Source organism: Rutidosis leptorrhynchoides, chromosome 2, assembly GCF_046630445.1.
Source record: "Rutidosis leptorrhynchoides isolate AG116_Rl617_1_P2 chromosome 2, CSIRO_AGI_Rlap_v1, whole genome shotgun sequence".
Lineage (NCBI taxonomy): Eukaryota > Viridiplantae > Streptophyta > Magnoliopsida > Asterales > Asteraceae > Rutidosis > Rutidosis leptorrhynchoides.
In genome coordinates, this window is record NC_092334.1 from 16763002 (window position 1) to 16781595 (window position 18594).

The window sequence follows — 18594 nt, forward strand, 5'->3', positions numbered from 1 at the left end:
CTAAAACTTAAAAAGGCGTCGCAAAATTCTAAAGCACCTAAATCTTAGTCTAAAGAAAAAGCACTTAAGGAATTCTACGGCAAAGCCTAAAAATCTAGGAGTAAAAATAACTATAGCAAAAACTAAGTTTAAAATTAAATATGAGCTAAAAATACAAAAGTTATGCTACAACGATTAAAAAGGGACAAAATATAAAAATATATAAAAAGTTGTAAAAAGTACAATTTTTATAAAAATATTATTTTTATATTTTTTTATTTAATAAAACTACTAATTTTACAATTTAATAAAACTAATTAATACTAAATACATAAATTAAATAAAAAGTAAAAGTTAAAATAAAATTAATTATAATAATAATAATAATTAGGGTTTAATAATAATTAATTAATAATTACCGTAATAAATGCAGGATTAGGGTTTCTGTTCGTGTGTCAGGTACCCTCCGCGAGTCGCGGTATTTATTGCATCAAACCCCGCGAGTTGCGGGGTTCCAGAATTCAGCTGACAGGTTTAAATATTCGACGCGTTTTTTCTTTATTTTTTTTTTATTTTCTGTTTTCTGTTTTTAAATAAATAAAAGATATTAAAATAAAACTTATATTTTTATAAACTAAAATAAAAATAAAGAAACTTATAAAACTTAAATATTTAACAAAATCTTAAAAATACTTATATTTTTGTTTTTCTTTTTATATTTTCGAATATTTAAAACGTATTTTTACAAAAGCGAATTTTAATAAAAGTAAACAAAAAATCCTTTTTTTTTTATATTAGCGTTGCGCTTCCGGCTTTTAAGAGTGTTCCCCGGCAGCGGCGCCAAAAATACTTGATGTGGTAGCGGAGTGGTATAAAATAGTTATTAATTTTAGCAGAAAATACTATTAAATACGATACAATTTTACACAAGATATTTATTTATTTATAGAATGGATATACTTAAACCTTGCTACAACACTTATAGGCAGTGTACCTAATCGTAAAATAGTGTAGTTTTTAGTAAGTCCGGTTCGTTCCACAGGGAAATCTTTAAACAAAGCTTAACGCTATATTAGTTTACTTTTATAAAAATACAAACATATATATAAGTAATATTATTATTATAAAGGGGGGTTTTTACCGTTTAATGACCGGTTTGTCGATTTTAAGACTTTAGTCGCAGTTAAAACCTAATGTAAAATATAAAATAAATACAAGACTTAAATTAAAGCGTAAAGTAAATAACGATAATGAAATTGCGAATAATAAAAGTGTGATAAAATAAACTTACGATAATTAAAAAGTACGATAATTAAAAGTGCGATTAAATAACAATAAATAAAAGTGCGATAATTAGAAGTGCAATTAAATATAAAATAAAGGAAATTAAATATGAAATAAAAGAATTATGCTTATTTAAACTTCCGTAATCATGATGTTTGACGTGTTGATTTTAGTTTTATGCCCATGGGTTAATTGTCCTTTGTCCTGGATTATTTAATCTGTCCGTCTGGTTTTTGTCCATAACAGTCCATCAGTCATAAATATAAAGTGCGAGTGTCCTCGTCAAATTATTATTATACCCGAAGTTAAATATTCCAACTAATTGGGGATTCGAATTGTAACAAGGTTTTAATACTTTGTTTAATGAATACACCAGGTTATCGACTGCGTGTAAACTAAGGTTTTACTACTTTGTTAACAATTACACCAATTACCCTTGAATGTAATTTCACCCCTGTTTTAATTATTCTAGTGGCTATTAATCCATTCCCGTGTCCGGTTAAATGAACGATTATTCGTACATATAAATACCCCGCCCATCGTGTCCGATCGAGTGTATATGGTAATTTATAGGGACGCCCAATTGTAAATCTTTATATTAACATTAACAAACTATCATTTAGTTAAACAAATATAAAGCCCATTAATAGCCCATAGTCTAATTTCCACAAGTGTCGTTCTTTTGTCCAAACCCCAATTATGGTACAAAGCCCAATTACCCAATTTTAGTAATTAGCCCAACATCATGATTACTTCATTTTAAATAAGCATAATAATAACTTAGCTACGAGACATTAATATAAAAAGGTTGAACATAACTTACAATGATTAAAAATAGCGTAGCGTTACACGGACAGAATTTCGACTTACACCCTTACAACATTCGCTAACATACCCTTATTATTAGAATTAAAATTAAAATTAAAATATAAATTATATATATATATATATATATCGTTTACGTATGATAAGAAGAAAAAAAAATTATGAATTGCGATCAGAATTCGGTTGCTTTTATAGGAAAAGTCGAATTTTGGGGCTCCGCGACTCGCGGTGAAAACCTCTTCAAACTCCGCGAGTCGCGGAGGTTACTTTTACAGCTCAGAGGAGTTTGGCTCTTTTTTACCGACGGTTTATAATATATATATAATATATATATAATTAATATAATTAATTATATATTATATTATATTTATATGCATAGTTAACTTGTAATTTTTAGTCCGTTGCGTCGAGCGTTAAGAGTTGACTCTGGTCCCGGTTTCGGATTTTCGAACGTCCTTGCGTACAATTTTATATTTTGTACTTTGCATTTTGAATCTTGTACTCTTGTGATTTCGAGACGTTTCTTATCAATAATTGAAACCTCTTTGATTGTCTTTTGTTCTTTTGAGCTTTTTGGTCGTTTGCGTCTTCAATTCGTCGAATCTGTCTTTTGTCTTCACCTTTTATTATTTAAACGAATATCACTTGTAAATAGAACAATTGCAACTAAAAGCTTGTCTTTCTTGAGGAATAATGCTATGAAATATATGTTAGTTTTTAGCATTATCAGTAAGAAATGAGGTTTTTAGATTGTTACGGGACTGTTGGACATTACGTAACCCTCGTCCCTTTGACGACGTTACAACACGCTGTCTTATCAACGGCCATAACGGTTATGTTTCACAAGACCAAGGATGGGAAGTAATCCTAGTAAAACCAGAATGCATGACTTGTTTCTGGACGTATGAATTACGTGTCTTTATTGCCTTTGCTGAACGACTTGTGTACTAGCTAGAATTATCTTCACAACCATCTTGTATCAAATTTATTGTGTGCTATATTTCATGCTATATGTAAAATAAGCGGTATTGTAAGTTTGTAAAATATTGTGTAAAAGTTTGAACGCGAAATATTATTATAATCAGTTTTTCATATAGAATTGTAGTAGTTGAATTGTATATTTGCTACTAAGTATGAACTTAACGGGTAGGTACTACCCAAATTTAAACTTATAAAACGCTAATATGAAGAAAAAGCTTTTATAAATGAGTTCATATTATGCTAAGAAATACTATTAACTACTCTTAATATTCTGTATGATTAACTTGTTCCATTTGACTATTTTGAAGGAAATGGCACCGACTACTCGACACACCGTGAATATGAATGAAGAGGAATTCCGTACTTTTCTAGCTTCAAACATAGCCGCAGTACAGGCTGCGCTACATACCAACAATAACCTTGGATCTAGCAGTACAGGAAATCGTGTAGGATGCACCTACAAAGAATTCACTGCCTGCAAACCTTTGGAATTTGATGGAACCGAAGGACCGATCGGATTGAAACGGTGGAACGAGAAGGTCGAATCGGTGTTTGCCATAAGTAAGTGTACTGAAGAGGACAAAGTGAAGTACGCTACGCATACCTTCACAGGTTCTGCGTTAACATGGTGGAATACCTATCTAGAGCAAGTGGGACAAGACGATGCGTACGCACTACCGTGGTCAGCATTCAAGCACTTGATGAACGAGAAGTACCGTCCCAGAACCGAGGTCAATAAGCTCAAGACAGAACTTAGAGGGTTACGAACCCAAGGATTTGATGTTACCACGTACGAAAGACGATTCACAGAATTGTGCCTATTGTGTCCGGGAGCATTCGAAGATGAGGAAGAGAAGATCGACGCGTTTGTGAAAGGATTACCGGAAAGAATCTAAGAAGATATAAGTTCACACGAGCCCGTCTCCATACAACAGGCATGTAGAATGGCTCACAAACTAGTGAACCAGATTGAAGAAAGAATTAAAGAACAGACTGCTGAAGAGGCCAATGTGAAGCAAGTCAAAAGAAAGTGGGAGGAAAACGGTGATAAGAATCACCAATACAACAACAACAGCAATTACAACAATAATCGCAACAATTATCCCAACAATCGCAACATCAATCGCAACTACTACAAACGGCCCAACAACAACAACAACAACAACAACAACAACAACAACAACAACAACAACAACAACAACAGCAGCAGCAACTACAACAATCATCCCAACAACAATAATAACCGCAACAACAACAACAATCAGAAGCAGCTATGCCAAAGGTGTGAAAAGTATCACTCGGGGTTCTGCACCAAATTTTGCAACAAGTGTAAAAGAAATGGTCATAGCTCGGCGAAGTGTGAGGTCTACGGACCAGGGGTTAATAGAACGAAAGGAACAAATGGTGTCGGAACGAGTAATGGCGGAGCAAGTAGTGTCGGAGCAAGTTATGCCAATGTAGTTTGTTATAAATGTGGAAAACCGGGCCACATTATTAGAAATTGCCCGAACCAGGAGAACACGAATGGACAAGGCCGCAGAAGAGTTTTCAATATTAATGCGGCAGAGGCACAGGAAGACCCGGAGCTTGTTACGGGTACGTTTCTTATTGACAATAAATTTGCTTACGTTTTATTTGATTCGGGTGCGGATAGAAGCTATATGAGTAGAGATTTTTATGCTAAATTAAGTTGTCCATTGATGCCTTTGGATAGTAAATTTTTACTCGAATTAGCAAATGGTAAATTAATTTCAGCAGATAATATATGTCGGAATCGAGAAATTAAACTGGTTAGCAAAACATTTAAGATTGATTTGATACCAGTAGAGTTAGGGAGTTTTGATGTGATAATCGGTATGGACTGTTTGAAAGAAGTGAAAGCAGAGATCGTTTGTTACAAAAATGCAATTCGCATTATACGAGAAAAAGGAAAACCCTTAATGGTGTACGGAGAAAAGGGCAACACGAAGCTACATCTTATTAGTAATTTGAAGGCACAAAAACTAATAAGAAAAGGTTGCTATGCTGTTCTAGCACACGTCGAGAAAGTACAAACTGAAGAAAAGAGCATCAATGATGTTCCCATTGCAAAAGAATTTCCCGATGTATTTCCGAAAGAATTACCGGGATTACCCCCACATCGATCCGTTGAATTTCAAATAGATCTTGTACTAGGAGCTGCACCAATAGCTCGTGCTCGTTACAGACTCGTACCCAGCGAGATGAAAGAACTGCAAAGCCAATTACAAGAACTTTTAGAGCGTGGTTTCATTCGACCAAGCACATCACCGTGGGGAGCTCCTGTTTTGTTTGTCAAGAAGAAAGATGGTACATTCAGGTTGTGTATCGACTACCGAGAGTTGAACAAACTTACCATCAAGAACCGCTACCCACTACCGAGAATCGATGACTTATTTGATCAACTACAAGGCTCGTCTGTTTATTCAAAGATTGACTTACGTTCCGGGTATCATCTAATGCGGGTGAAAGAAGATGATATTCCAAAGACTGCTTTCAGAACACGTTACGGTAATTACGAGTTTATGGTCATGCCGTTTGGTTTAACTAATGCACCAGCTGTGTTCATGGACCTTATGAACCGATTGTGTGGACCATACCTTGACAAGTTTGTCATTGTTTTCATTGATGACATACTTATTTACTCAAAGAATGACCAAGAACGCGGTGAACATTTGAGAAAGGTGTTAGAAGTATTGAGGAAGGAAGAATTGTACGCTAAGTTTTCAAAGTGTGCATTTTGGTTGGAAGAAGTTCAATTCCTCGGTCACATAGTGAACAAAGAAGGTATTAAGGTGGATTCTGCAAAGATAGAAACTGTTGAAAAGTGGGAAACCCCGAAAACTCCGAAACACATACGCCCGTTTTTAGGACTAGCTGGTTACTACAGAAGGTTCATCCAAGACTTTTCCAGAATAGCAAAACCCTTGACTGCATTAACGCATAAAGGGAAGAAATTTGAATGGAAGGATGAACAAGAGAAAGCGTTTCAGTTATTGAAGAAAAAGCTAACTACGACACCTATATTGTCATTGCCTGAAGGGAATGATGATTTTGTGATTTATTGTGACGCATCAAAGCAAGGTCTCGGTTGTGTATTAATGCAACGAACGAAGGTGATTGCTTATGCGTCTAGACAATTGAAGATTCACGAACAAAATTATACGACGCATGATTTGGAATTAGGCGCGGTTGTTTTTGCATTAAAGACTTGGAGGCACTACTTATATGGGATCAAAAGTATTATATATACCGACCACAAAAGTCTTCAACACATATTTAATCAGAAACAACTGAATATGAGGCAGCGTAGGTGGATTGAATTGTTGAATGATTATGACTTTGAGATTTGTTACCACCCGGGGAAGGCAAATGTGGTAGCCGATGCCTTGAGCAGGAAGGACAGAGAACCCATTCGAGTAAAATCTATGAATATAATGATTCATAATAACCTTACTACTCAAATAAAGGAGGCGCAACAAGGAGTTTTAAAAGAGGGAAATTTAAAGGATGAAATACCCAAAGGATCTGAGAAGCATCTTAATATTCGGGAAGATGGAACCCGGTATAGGGCTGAAAGGATTTGGGTACCAAAATTTGGAGATATGAGAGAAATGGTACTTAGAGAAGCTCATAAAACCAGATACTCAATACATCCTGGAATGGGGAAGATGTACAAGGATCTCAAGAAACATTTTTGGTGGCCGGGTATGAAAGCCGATGTTGCTAAATATGTAGGAGAATGTTTGACGTGTTCTAAGGTCAAAGCTTAGCATCAGAAACCATCAGGTCTACTTCAACAACTCGAAATCCCAGAATGGAAATGGAAAAACATTACCATGGATTTCATCACTAAATTGCCAAGGACTGCAAGTGGTTTTGATACTATTTGGGTAATAGTTGATCGTCTCACCAAATCAGTACACTTCCTGCCAATAAGAGAAGATGACAAGATGGAGAAGTTAGCACGACTGTATTTGAAGGAAGTCGTCTCTAGACATGGAATACCAATCTCTATTATCTCTGATAGGGATGGCAGATTTATTTCAAGATTCTGGCAGACATTACAGCAAGCATTAGGAACTCGTCTAGACATGAGTACTGCCTATCATCCACAAACTGATGGCCAGAGTGAAAGGACGATACAAACGCTTGAAGACATGCTACGAGCATGTGTTATTGATTTCGGAAACAGTTGGGATCGACATCTACCATTAGCAGAATTTTCCTACAACAACAGCTACCATTCAAGCATTGAGATGGCGCTGTTTGAAGCACTTTATGGTAGAAAGTGCAGGTCTCCGATTTGTTGGAGTGAAGTGGGGGATAGACAGATTACGGGCCCGGAGATTATACAAGAAACTACCGAGAAGATCATCCAAATTCAACAACGGTTGAAAACCGCCCAAAGTCGACAAAAGAGCTACGCTGACATTAAAAGAAAAGATATAGAATTTGAAATTGGAGAGATGGTCATGCTTAAAGTTGCACCTTGGAAAGGCGTTGTTCGATTTGGTAAACGAGGGAAATTAAATCCAAGGTATATTGGACCATTCAAGATTATTGATCGTGTCGAACCAGTAGCTTACCGACTTGAGTTACCTCAACAACTCGCGGCTGTACATAACACTTTCCACGTCTCGAATTTGAAGAAATGTTTTGCTAAAGAAGATCTCACTATTCCGTTAGATGAAATCCAAATCAACGAAAAACTCCAATTCATCGAAGAACCCGTCGAAATAATGGATCGTGAGGTTAAAAGACTTAAGCAAAACAAGATACCAATTGTTAAGGTTCGATGGAATGCTCGTAGAGGACTCGAGTTCACCTGGGAGCGTGAAGATCAGATGAAGAAGAAATACCCGCATCTATTTCCAGAAGATTCGTAAACACCTTCAACAGCTTAAAATTTCGGGACGAAATTTATTTAACGGGTAGGTACTGTAGTGACCCGAACTTTTCCATGTTTATATATATTAATTGAGATTGATATTTACATGATTAAATGTTTCCAACATGTTAAGCAATCAAACTTGTTAAGACTTGATTAATTGAAATATGTTTCATATAGACAATTGACCACCCAAGTTGACCGGTGATTCACGAACGTTAAAACTTGTAAAAACTATATGATGACATATATATGGATATATATATAGTTAACATGATACTATGATAAGTAAACATATCATTAAGTATATTAACAATGAACTACATATGTAAAAACAAGACTACTAACTTAATGATTTTTAAACGAGACATATATGTAACGATTATCGTTGTAAAGACATTTAATGGATAAATATCATATTAAGATATATTCATACATGATAATATCATGATAATATAATAATTTAAAATCTCATTTGATATTATAAACATTGGGTTAACAACATTTAACAAGATCGTTAACCTAAAGGTTTCAAAACAACACTTACATGTAACGACTAACGATGACTTAACGACTCAGTTAAAATGTATATACATGTAGTGTTTTAATATGTATTTATACACTTTTGAAAGACTTCAATACACTTATCAAAATACTTCTACTTAACAAAAATTCTTACAATTACATCCTCGTTCAGTTTCATCAACAATTCTACTCGTATGCACCCGTATTCGTACTCGTACAATACACAGCTTTTAGATGTATGTACTATTGGTATATACACTCCAATGATTAGCTCTTAGCAGCCCATGTGAGTCACCTAACACATGTGGGAACCATCATTTGGCAACTAGCATGAAATATCTCATAAAATTACAAAAATATGAGTAATCATTCATGACTTATTTACATGAAAACAAAATTACATATCCTTTATATCTAATCCATACACCAACGACCAAAAACACCTACAAACACTTTCATTCTTCAATTTTTATCATCTAATTAATCTCTCTCAAGTTCTATCTTCAAGTTCTAAGTGTTCTTCATAAATTCTACAAGTTCTTCTTCATAAATTCTACAAGTTCTAGTTACATAAAATCAAGAATACTTTCAAGTTTGCTAGCTCACTTCCAATCTTGTAAGGTGATCATCCAACCTCAAGAAATCTTTGTTTCTTACAGTAGGTTATCATTCTAATATAAGGTAATAATCATATTCAAACTTTAGTTCAATTTCTATAACTATAACAATCTTATTTCAAGTGATGATCTTACTTGAACTTGTTTTCGTGTCATGATTCTGCTTCAAGGACTTCGAGCCATCCAAAGATCCGTTGAAGCTAGATCCATTTTTCTCTTTTCCAGTAGGTTTATCCAAGGAACTTAAGGTAGTAATGATGTTCATAACATCATTCGATTCATACATATAAAGCTATCTTATTCGAAGGTTTAAACTTGTAATCACTAGAACATAGTTTAGTTAATTCTAAACTTGTTCGCAAACAAAAGTTAATCCTTCTAAATTGACTTTTAAAATCAACTAAACACATGTTCTATATCTATATGATATGCTAACTTAATGATTTAAAACCTGAAAACACGAAAAACACCGTAAAACCGGATTTACGCCGTCGTAGTAACACCGCGGGCTGTTTTGGGTTAGTTAATTAAAAACTATGATAAACTTTGATTTAAAAGTTGTTATTCTGAGAAAATGATTTTTATTATGAACATGAAACTATATCCAAAAATTATGGTTAAACTCAAAGTGGAAGTATGTTTTCTAAAATGGTCATCTAGACGTCGTTCTTTCGACTGAAATGACTACCTTTACAAAAACGACTTGTAACTTATTTTTCTGACTATAAACCTATACTTTTTCTGTTTAGATTCATAAAATAGAGTTCAATATGAAACCATAGCAATTTGATTCACTCAAAACGGATTTAAAATGAAGAAGTTATGGGTAAAACAAGATTGGATAATTTTTCTCATTTTAGCTACGTGAAAATTGGTAACAAATCTATTCCAACCATAACTTAATCAACTTGTATTGTATATTATGTAATCTTGAGATACCATAGACACGTATACAATGTTTCGACCTATCATGTCGACACATCTATATATATTTCGGAACAACCATAGACACTCTATATGTGAATGTTGGAGTTAGCTATACAGGGTTGAGGTTGATTCCAAAATATATATAGTTTGAGTTGTGATCAATACTGAGATACGTATACACTGGGTCGTGGATTGATTCAAGATAATATTTATCGATTTATTTCTGTACATCTAACTGTGGACAACTAGTTGTAGGTTACTAACGAGGACAGCTGACTTAATAAACTTAAAACATCAAAATATATTAAAAGTGTTGTAAATATATTTTGAACATACTTTGATATATATGTATATATTATTATAGGTTCGTGAATCAACCAGTGGCCAAGTCTTACTTCCCGACGAAGTAAAAATCTGTGAAAGTGAGTTATAGTCCCACTTTTAAAATCTAATATTTTTGGGATGAGAATACATGCAGGTTTTATAAATGATTTACAAAATAGACACAAGTACGTGAAACTACATTCTATGGTTGAATTATCGAAATCGAATATGCCCCTTTTTTATTAAGTCTGGTAATCTAAGAATTAGGGAACAGACACCCTAATTGACGCGAATCCTAAAGATAGATCTATTGGGCCTAACAAACCCCATCCAAAGTACCGGATGCTTTAGTACTTCGAAATTTATATCATATCCGAAGGGTGTCCCGGAATGATGGGGATATTCTTATATATATGCATCTTGTTAATGTCGGTTACCAGGTGTTCACCATATGAATGATTTTTATCTCTATGTATGGGATGTGTATTGAAATATGAAATCTTGTGGTCTATTGTTACGATTTGATACATATAGGTTAAACCTATAACTCACCAACATTTTTGTTGACGTTTAAAGTATGTTTATTCTCAGGTGAATACTAAGAGCTTCCGCTGTCGCATACTTAAATAAGGACGAGATTTGGAGTCCATGCTTGTATGATATTGTGTAAAAACTGCATTCAAGAAACTGATTTCGATGTAACATATTTGTATTGTAAACCATTATGTAATGGTCGTGTGTAAACAGGATATTTTAGATTATCATTATTTGATAATCTACGTAAAGCTTTTTAAACCTTTATTTATGAAATAAAGGTTATGGTTTGTTTTAAAAATGAATGCAGTCTTTGAAAAATGTCTCATATAGAGGTCAAAACCTCGCAACGAAATCAATTAATATGGAACGTTTTTAATCAATAAGAACGGGACATTTCACCCCCTGAGCAACAAACCCAGGTGGTTGCTCCATATAGACTTCTTCTTGCAAATTTCCATGTAAAAATGCATTCTTCACATCAAGTTGATGAAGTGTCCACTGATACGTAGCAGCTAAAGAGATGAATAATCTAACAGATGTGAGTTTAGCAACAGGAGAAAAGGTCTCAGAATAATCCACCCCATATGTTTGAGCATAACCCTTAGCAACTAACAGAGCTTTCAACCGTGCCAAAGAACCATCAGGATTAACCTTTATTGTGAAAACCCACTTACAACCAATTGCCTTTTTGGAAACAGGTAAGTCAACTAATGCCCAAGTGCCATTATGATCAAGTGCATTAATCTCCTCAATCATGGCGGCCCGCCATCCAGGATGAGTTAAAGCTTCACCAATAGTTTTTGGAATAGTGACAGAGTCTAAAGTGGCAAAAAAAGCTCGAGAAGATACTGACAATTTATCATAAGAGACAAAGGAAGCAATAGGATAAGTGCATGTACGTTTACCTTTTCGAAGAGCAATGGGAATATCGGAATCAGAATCTGAAGATTGAGTGTCATGAATATTAGTGGAAACCTCATAGGTTGACTCACTGGGAGGATCTATCGACGACGATTGTGGTACAGGAGCTGGTTCTGATGTAGGACGGAAACGTCGACTGTATACATACTGAAAGTGATCAGTTTGTTCTAATGGTGTGGGTTCTGGTGTGGGATCTGGTGTAGGATCTGGTGTGAGATCTGGTGTGGGATCTGGTGTGGGATCAGTGTGTTCTAATGGTGTGGGTTCTGGTGTGGGATCTGGTGTGGGATCTGGTGTGGGATCTGGTGTGAGATCTGGTGTGGGAGCTGGTGTGGGAGCTGGTATGGGTACATATACCAATAAGTCATCACTATTTTCATGATTGTGATAGGTGGACACTGGAAAGAAAGGTAACTTTTCTTGGAATGTGACATCGCGGGACACAATATAACGCTGGAGAGTTGGTGAAAAACATCTGTAACCTTTCTGAAGGCGAGAGTATCCAAGGAACACACATTTGATGGACTTAGGATCTAATTTAGAGCGGTGAGGCTGAGTGTCACGCACAAAGCAAGTACTACCAAAAATCTTTGGCTCAATCGGAAATAAAGATTTTGTGGGGAACAAAACTGAATATGGAATATCACCATTAAGGACAGCGGATGGCATTCGATTAATAAGGAAACATGCAGTTGATACAGCGTCAGCCCAAAATGGTTTTGGAACGTTCATTTGAAATAAGAGTGCTCGAGCTACTTCAAGAAGATGTCGATTCTTTCGTTCCGCAACCCCATTTTGGGATGGTGTGTCAACACAAGATGACTCGTGAAGGATACCATTCTGAAGCATATATGAGGAAAATGATTCGGAAAGAAATTCTTTGCCATTATCACTTCTCAAAGTTTGAACCGGAACCTGAAATTGAGTTTTTACTTCAGTAACAAATGAGCAAAATTTAGTAAATACTTCAGAACGACTTTTCATCAAATAAAGCCAAGTAACACGAGAATAGTCATCGATAAAGGTAACAAAGTATTTAAAACCAGGTTTGGAAGTAACTGAACATGGACCCCAAACATCAGAGTGGACCAATTCAAATGGAGACGAGGCTCGTTTATTGACTCTGGGAGATAAGTGGATTCGATGGTGTTTGGCAAACTGACATGGTTCACAATACAGAGATGATAAATAAGAGAATTCAGGACATAATTTTTTCATACTCTGGAGAGAAGGATGTCCCAACCTACAATGCATCTCATAAGGGGATGATGACTTAGAGCATACCAAAGAACGTGGTATTTGTATTTCGGATTCAAGTATGTATAGGCCATCAGATACCCGCCCTTTACCAATAATCTGCTTTGTCGATAGATCCTGAAAGACACAAAAATCAGGATAGAGTAAAGCAACACAATTCAAGTCTCGAGTAATTTTGCTAACGGACAACAAATTAAATGAGAAGTTAGGTAGACTTAAAACCGATGACAATGAAATAGAAGGGGTGACGTTGACAGTACCAAAACCAAGGACAGGAGAGGTGGTGCCATTTGCAATTGTGACATGAGATGGTTGTGATTTAAAATCGGAGAATAGATGGTGATTACCTGTCATGTGATCTGAAGCACCAGAATCGATGACCCATTTAGAGGCGGATGATAAAAGGCACGTATTTGACTTACCTGATTCAGCAAAAGCGGCTGTTGGTGTTTTGAGCTTCACGAACTCTTTTAATCGGACATATTCTTCATAATCTTCCGCAGAGATTGTGAACGTATAAGGCGAATAAATTTTCTTGACATTACTCATTATAAATTTAATAATCAATAATTGAGAGAACCCAACGAACCAAGTAAGAATCATTAAGGGGTATTGAATCAAATCCGAAAATGTTTCAAAGTATAGGATGGAGTTTCTGACCATTAACAAAATAACCCCAAATAAATATCTAGCTATAGAGATACGTAAACTGAACATTTTTTTTTTCCTTCGAGAGACAAGATGTTATTTAAAAAATAACTAGAGACAATGATGTGTGATATATATTTTATTTATATTTTATTTTATATATACCACTCGACAATGGGACAAATGATGTAAAGCAAAAGTGTAAAAGCCAAAGCAAGTTGGCAGATAAAGAACAAGTAAAATGGATAGTTATGCAGAAAAATATATTCCCTTCAAAAAGAGAATTGAGAAGACCAAGCAAATACTACCAGAATTTCAAAGTACAAAACACGATCCAATACTCACGGAGTATGGTCGGAGTGTTCACAGGAGTGAACGGAAAAGAAAACGACGGCGGGGAAAAGGCTTCACGCGCCGTCACTCTCCGGCGCGTGGGACTCCGGCAACGGTGATTGGCGGCGCGTGGGGTATACACAGTGATCGTAAATGCTTGAAATTTTCAGGGTTTGCAATTAGGGACACTATGAATCGATTGGAAGGGGTAGTGAGACTAAAAAATGACTCGAAGTGGGTGATTTCAGATGGCAATGGCGGAACAGTATTTTTTTTTTTTCGTAGTAAGGGTGGTCACGAAACAGAACAAGTTGATTTAGATGACTTGAAAGGACTCAACAATCACTCTCCGGGGTGATTTGAAATAGAAGCGGCGGTGGATGGTTGTACAACGGTAAACTCAACTCTCAACTCTCAAATCTCACAGGTGAACCACTCTAACCTTGCTCTGATACCATGTAATCAAGAGAATTGTAATCAAGAGAATAAACTATCTGTATTTCATTTCAATTGTCTCTTAATTCCATTTACAACCTGTTAGCTGGACGGGTATATATAGACCCAAGTAAATCTAACAACGATACATAATAAATTGCACCTAACTACATTAAATTGCACCTAACTACATTAAATACACTGCATGCGTCGACTACATTAAATGCATATATATCTTCTACGTATTCTAACAATATTCAAATGCTTATGAAAGAGGATGGTTTCGAATCCAGACAATTAATAGATGTATGATATAGTACTTTATTTCTATAGCCTTAATTTTTAAGTGTGTAATTTGTTATGCCTTAATTTTGTTTATTATTATTAGTGTTTTTTTTTTTTTTTAATTTGTCTTTGGTTAATAAGAATTTTTACATGATTGTAAGTTTGCAAAATACTTTTAATCCAATCTGCCTGATTTTTGCCATCATTTTCTGGATTCAACAGCTTTCAACCGATTCACTTCAACAGATGGATCAACTGAAATTGCTGAACCTAAATTTTGTAAAACTCAGTGGATCATACAAGGAATCATCTGAACATTTAAGATGGCTCTGCTGGGTTGGATTCAGCGAGAGCACAATAAATACCGACTTGTATATGGGTAATATGGTCGCTTTAGATATGAGCTATAGCAGCTTAAAAGAATTTGAACCACCAATGGTATGAGTCCACTTTATTCATTTTATGGTTCTGCGGTTGTGTTTTGCTAAAAAGCTCCTATATTACCCTTTTTGATACAGGTTCTTGTATCACTGAAGATTTTAAATCTAAAGGACTCACACAATCTTTTAGAAATCCGAAATATCGACCATATCCCTAATCTCGAGACTTTGATTCTCTGGAACTGTCACAGTCTGTTTCGTGTGTGTAGAAACATCGAAAACCTCGAAAGACTTGCTTTATTAAACATGACAGGGTGTAAAAACCTTTGCAAGAGAGAGCATGTATATACAACAACAGAGGGAAGTACACAAGAGTTGTCGTTTTCGTTGCCACATATGCTACAGCGATTATTTCTTGATGACTGCAATCTTGACTGCACTGATAATTTTCCTTTGAGTTTCAACAATCAAAAAGATTTGCAATACATAAATATGGGCAATGGTCTGTTTGAAATCTTGCCTAGCTACAATTATCTTAAAAATCTTCGGGTTCTTGATTTAAGCAAGTGTTCAAGACTTAAAAGACTTATATGTCTCCCAACTACACTTGCAGAATTGTATATATATAATTGTATTTCAATAGAGAAAATAAGTTTTGAATCAGGTCGATTTACATTGCAAGAGTTTGGTTACGAAGGTTGCTATAATTTATGAGATATTCAGGGCTATGTTAAGTTGTTGCTGGTTTCCAAACTTGATGAAATCTATTTGGGACACTTGTTTTGGTTAAAAGAATATCAACATCACGAGGTGTGCCTCGTTGGTGATTATGAGCTCACCGAAGGTAGAAGTTGTCATCTCCAGGTAATCAATTCAATTCAATTATTTGTTTAAACATAATAACATTAAAAAGATAATATCTGCCAACTTTTTTGAATATACAAATGACCTAACTGTGTTGGTTTTGTGGTGTAGATGTTGTATGAGTTCAATATAATGAGCACATCTCTACCAGACATAAAGAATCCAAATCTGACACCCGAGTATACGTCACAATCAATGTCTTTGTCGTTTTATGTACCTTCTTGTCCAGCGGGTAGTACTCTCAAGGGATTGAATGTAACTTTCAGATATACAATATCCGGTGAAGATGTGTCCTGGTTTGCTAAAATTAGTATGACTAATGGCAATGATTTAATTTACAACCCTAAAGTATTTGGTAAACCTGGTTCTGGTGAAGTTTGTATATGGTTAAGCTATTGGCCGATTGGAAACTTACTGAACGTTGGAGATGAAGTTACTGTTTCTATTGTTGTGTTGAGTGGGTTAGAAGTAGTTAAATGTGGTGCAAGCCTGGTGTACAGTGATGATGATGTGGCACGTGAAGTATCGGAAAATAAAGTTGGATGGGTAGAAACTTTTGGATGAGACTTGTCTCGATTTCAACTAAGCGTAGGATCGTACTATCTTTGTCAGCGTGATTTTTACAAGTTAATGGAAGTTGGAAGACTAACTCCTGGTTGGTTAAGTATTTTAACCGGGGCTACTATTGATGATACAGGTATGCGCCTTCTTTTATTTACATATCTAAAGATATGGTAGTTTAGTCTAGGGAAAATTGTTTGAAAATGCATTGAACTTTCACAAAACTTCTATTGTATGCATCCAACTTTCAAAACTCCTATTGCATGCATTCAACTTTTAAATATGTACTATTGTATACAAGCGATGACTTATACATCAGGTAAAAGATTACTAAAGTTAATTTTTTGATGCAATTGGTCCCTCGAAATAACGAAATCATAATAAACATCAATTTATCTAACGAAATCATAACGAACCCATATCTTCTTCATCTTCATCGCTATTCTACTCAAAAACACTTCTTCTCAAAAACCCTGACATCTTCAAGAATAGTCAAACATTTTCAAACATTAAATCTTCTCCACTCACGTCTTCATCTTCATCACCAAAAAAATAAGAACCCTTATTTTGAAACCCCAAATCAAAATAAATCTAAAATAAAGATAAGATACTGAATATATTGTTGAATAAGTTAAAACCAACATCACATGAAAAAAAATCCAGTACAATAGATTCTGCATTACAATGTTTTTATTACAGGTCCCTTGAGCACCTCTCCGTCGGCAATTTGATTGATGAATAAAGTGGGTTTTTGATTTTCTTTTGAAAAATGGATCTGAAAACTATCTTCTTCTTCTTCCCATAAACCCTAATAAATCGACGTTTGCTGTTGACTCGATTAATAGTGCCACTTCTGTTATGTTAATAGAGAATGTTTCTTATAACCCAAATTTGTTACAGAGGTACGAGGATGGAGATTTGCTGGCCGACCTCAACAATCATATCAGTCATTTACAGCACTGAAAACAAGTGGATGCATAATCTGGGGTCCCGAAACGGTAAATTTGTTGTAATGCTTATTTTTTTTACATTAATCATTACATAAATAAGATGAAGGGTCAAAATTATAGTCATGTTTCTCTTTAAGGAAGTTATTATATTATAAAAGGAACGTCTAAGTTGATATGTGTGTGTGTGTGTGACTTTTAGAGAATATGGTTGTCTAAATAAGATTTTATAAGCTTGATAGCAAGTGTTGTTGTTTTCTTTCTCTCTTTTGACCATTACATGAGTTCTCACATGAGAAGAGATTAGTCGAACCGTTATAATATCATTTAGTGTTATGGTGCATGATGTTTATTTGATAATTAGAGTGATAATCTGATTTCCAACCTTTTTATCTTTTTTGAATAATAAGAAACAGGAGGAAACTTACACGATTACAGAGGTTTCTAATTCATACATTAGCGATAAAACTACGGGGTTGACGTTGTTGAAAGCTTCGACGAGCCCAACACACCCACTATAGAGGACCTAGGTTATACTCACTCACTAGACCAACACTTTGACGTTGGTTAGCCTTTAATTTTATAAATCCTTAGTGCACAATAATATTTAGGCGACAGTGTCGACCATATATCGTTCAGGCGGTATAACCGACCATATATCACTTAGGCGGCAAAGCCGACCATATGATAGATACAACACAAGTGCACTAAGAACTTAAACATAAACTGAGGCTTAACCGGGAAACTTAACAAAGAACACTTTTATTAATTACAAAGAAACAATTACGATATTATGAACTAACTCACACTCTTCTTTTACTTCTTCACCTTACTTCTTCTCTACTTCCTCACAACTCTCACACCTTCACACAACACAAATGAAATCTCCTCCCATATTTATACTACTCCATGGAACATTCTAGAACCTAGATATTTCCATGGATATATAAATATCTAGATATTTCTACAACCTACAAATATCTAGATTTTTCTTTTACATTTCAATTTCTAGATTTTTCTCTCATATTCTAATATCTAGATATTTTCTTATACAT

The 18594-nt window shown here is 35.0% G+C and overlaps 1 pseudogene; it reads left to right on the plus strand.

The window, feature by feature from the left end:
* Nucleotides 1-18594, plus strand: part of LOC139887640 (disease resistance protein RPV1-like) — a 47987-nt pseudogene that overhangs the window by 22737 nt on the left and 6656 nt on the right.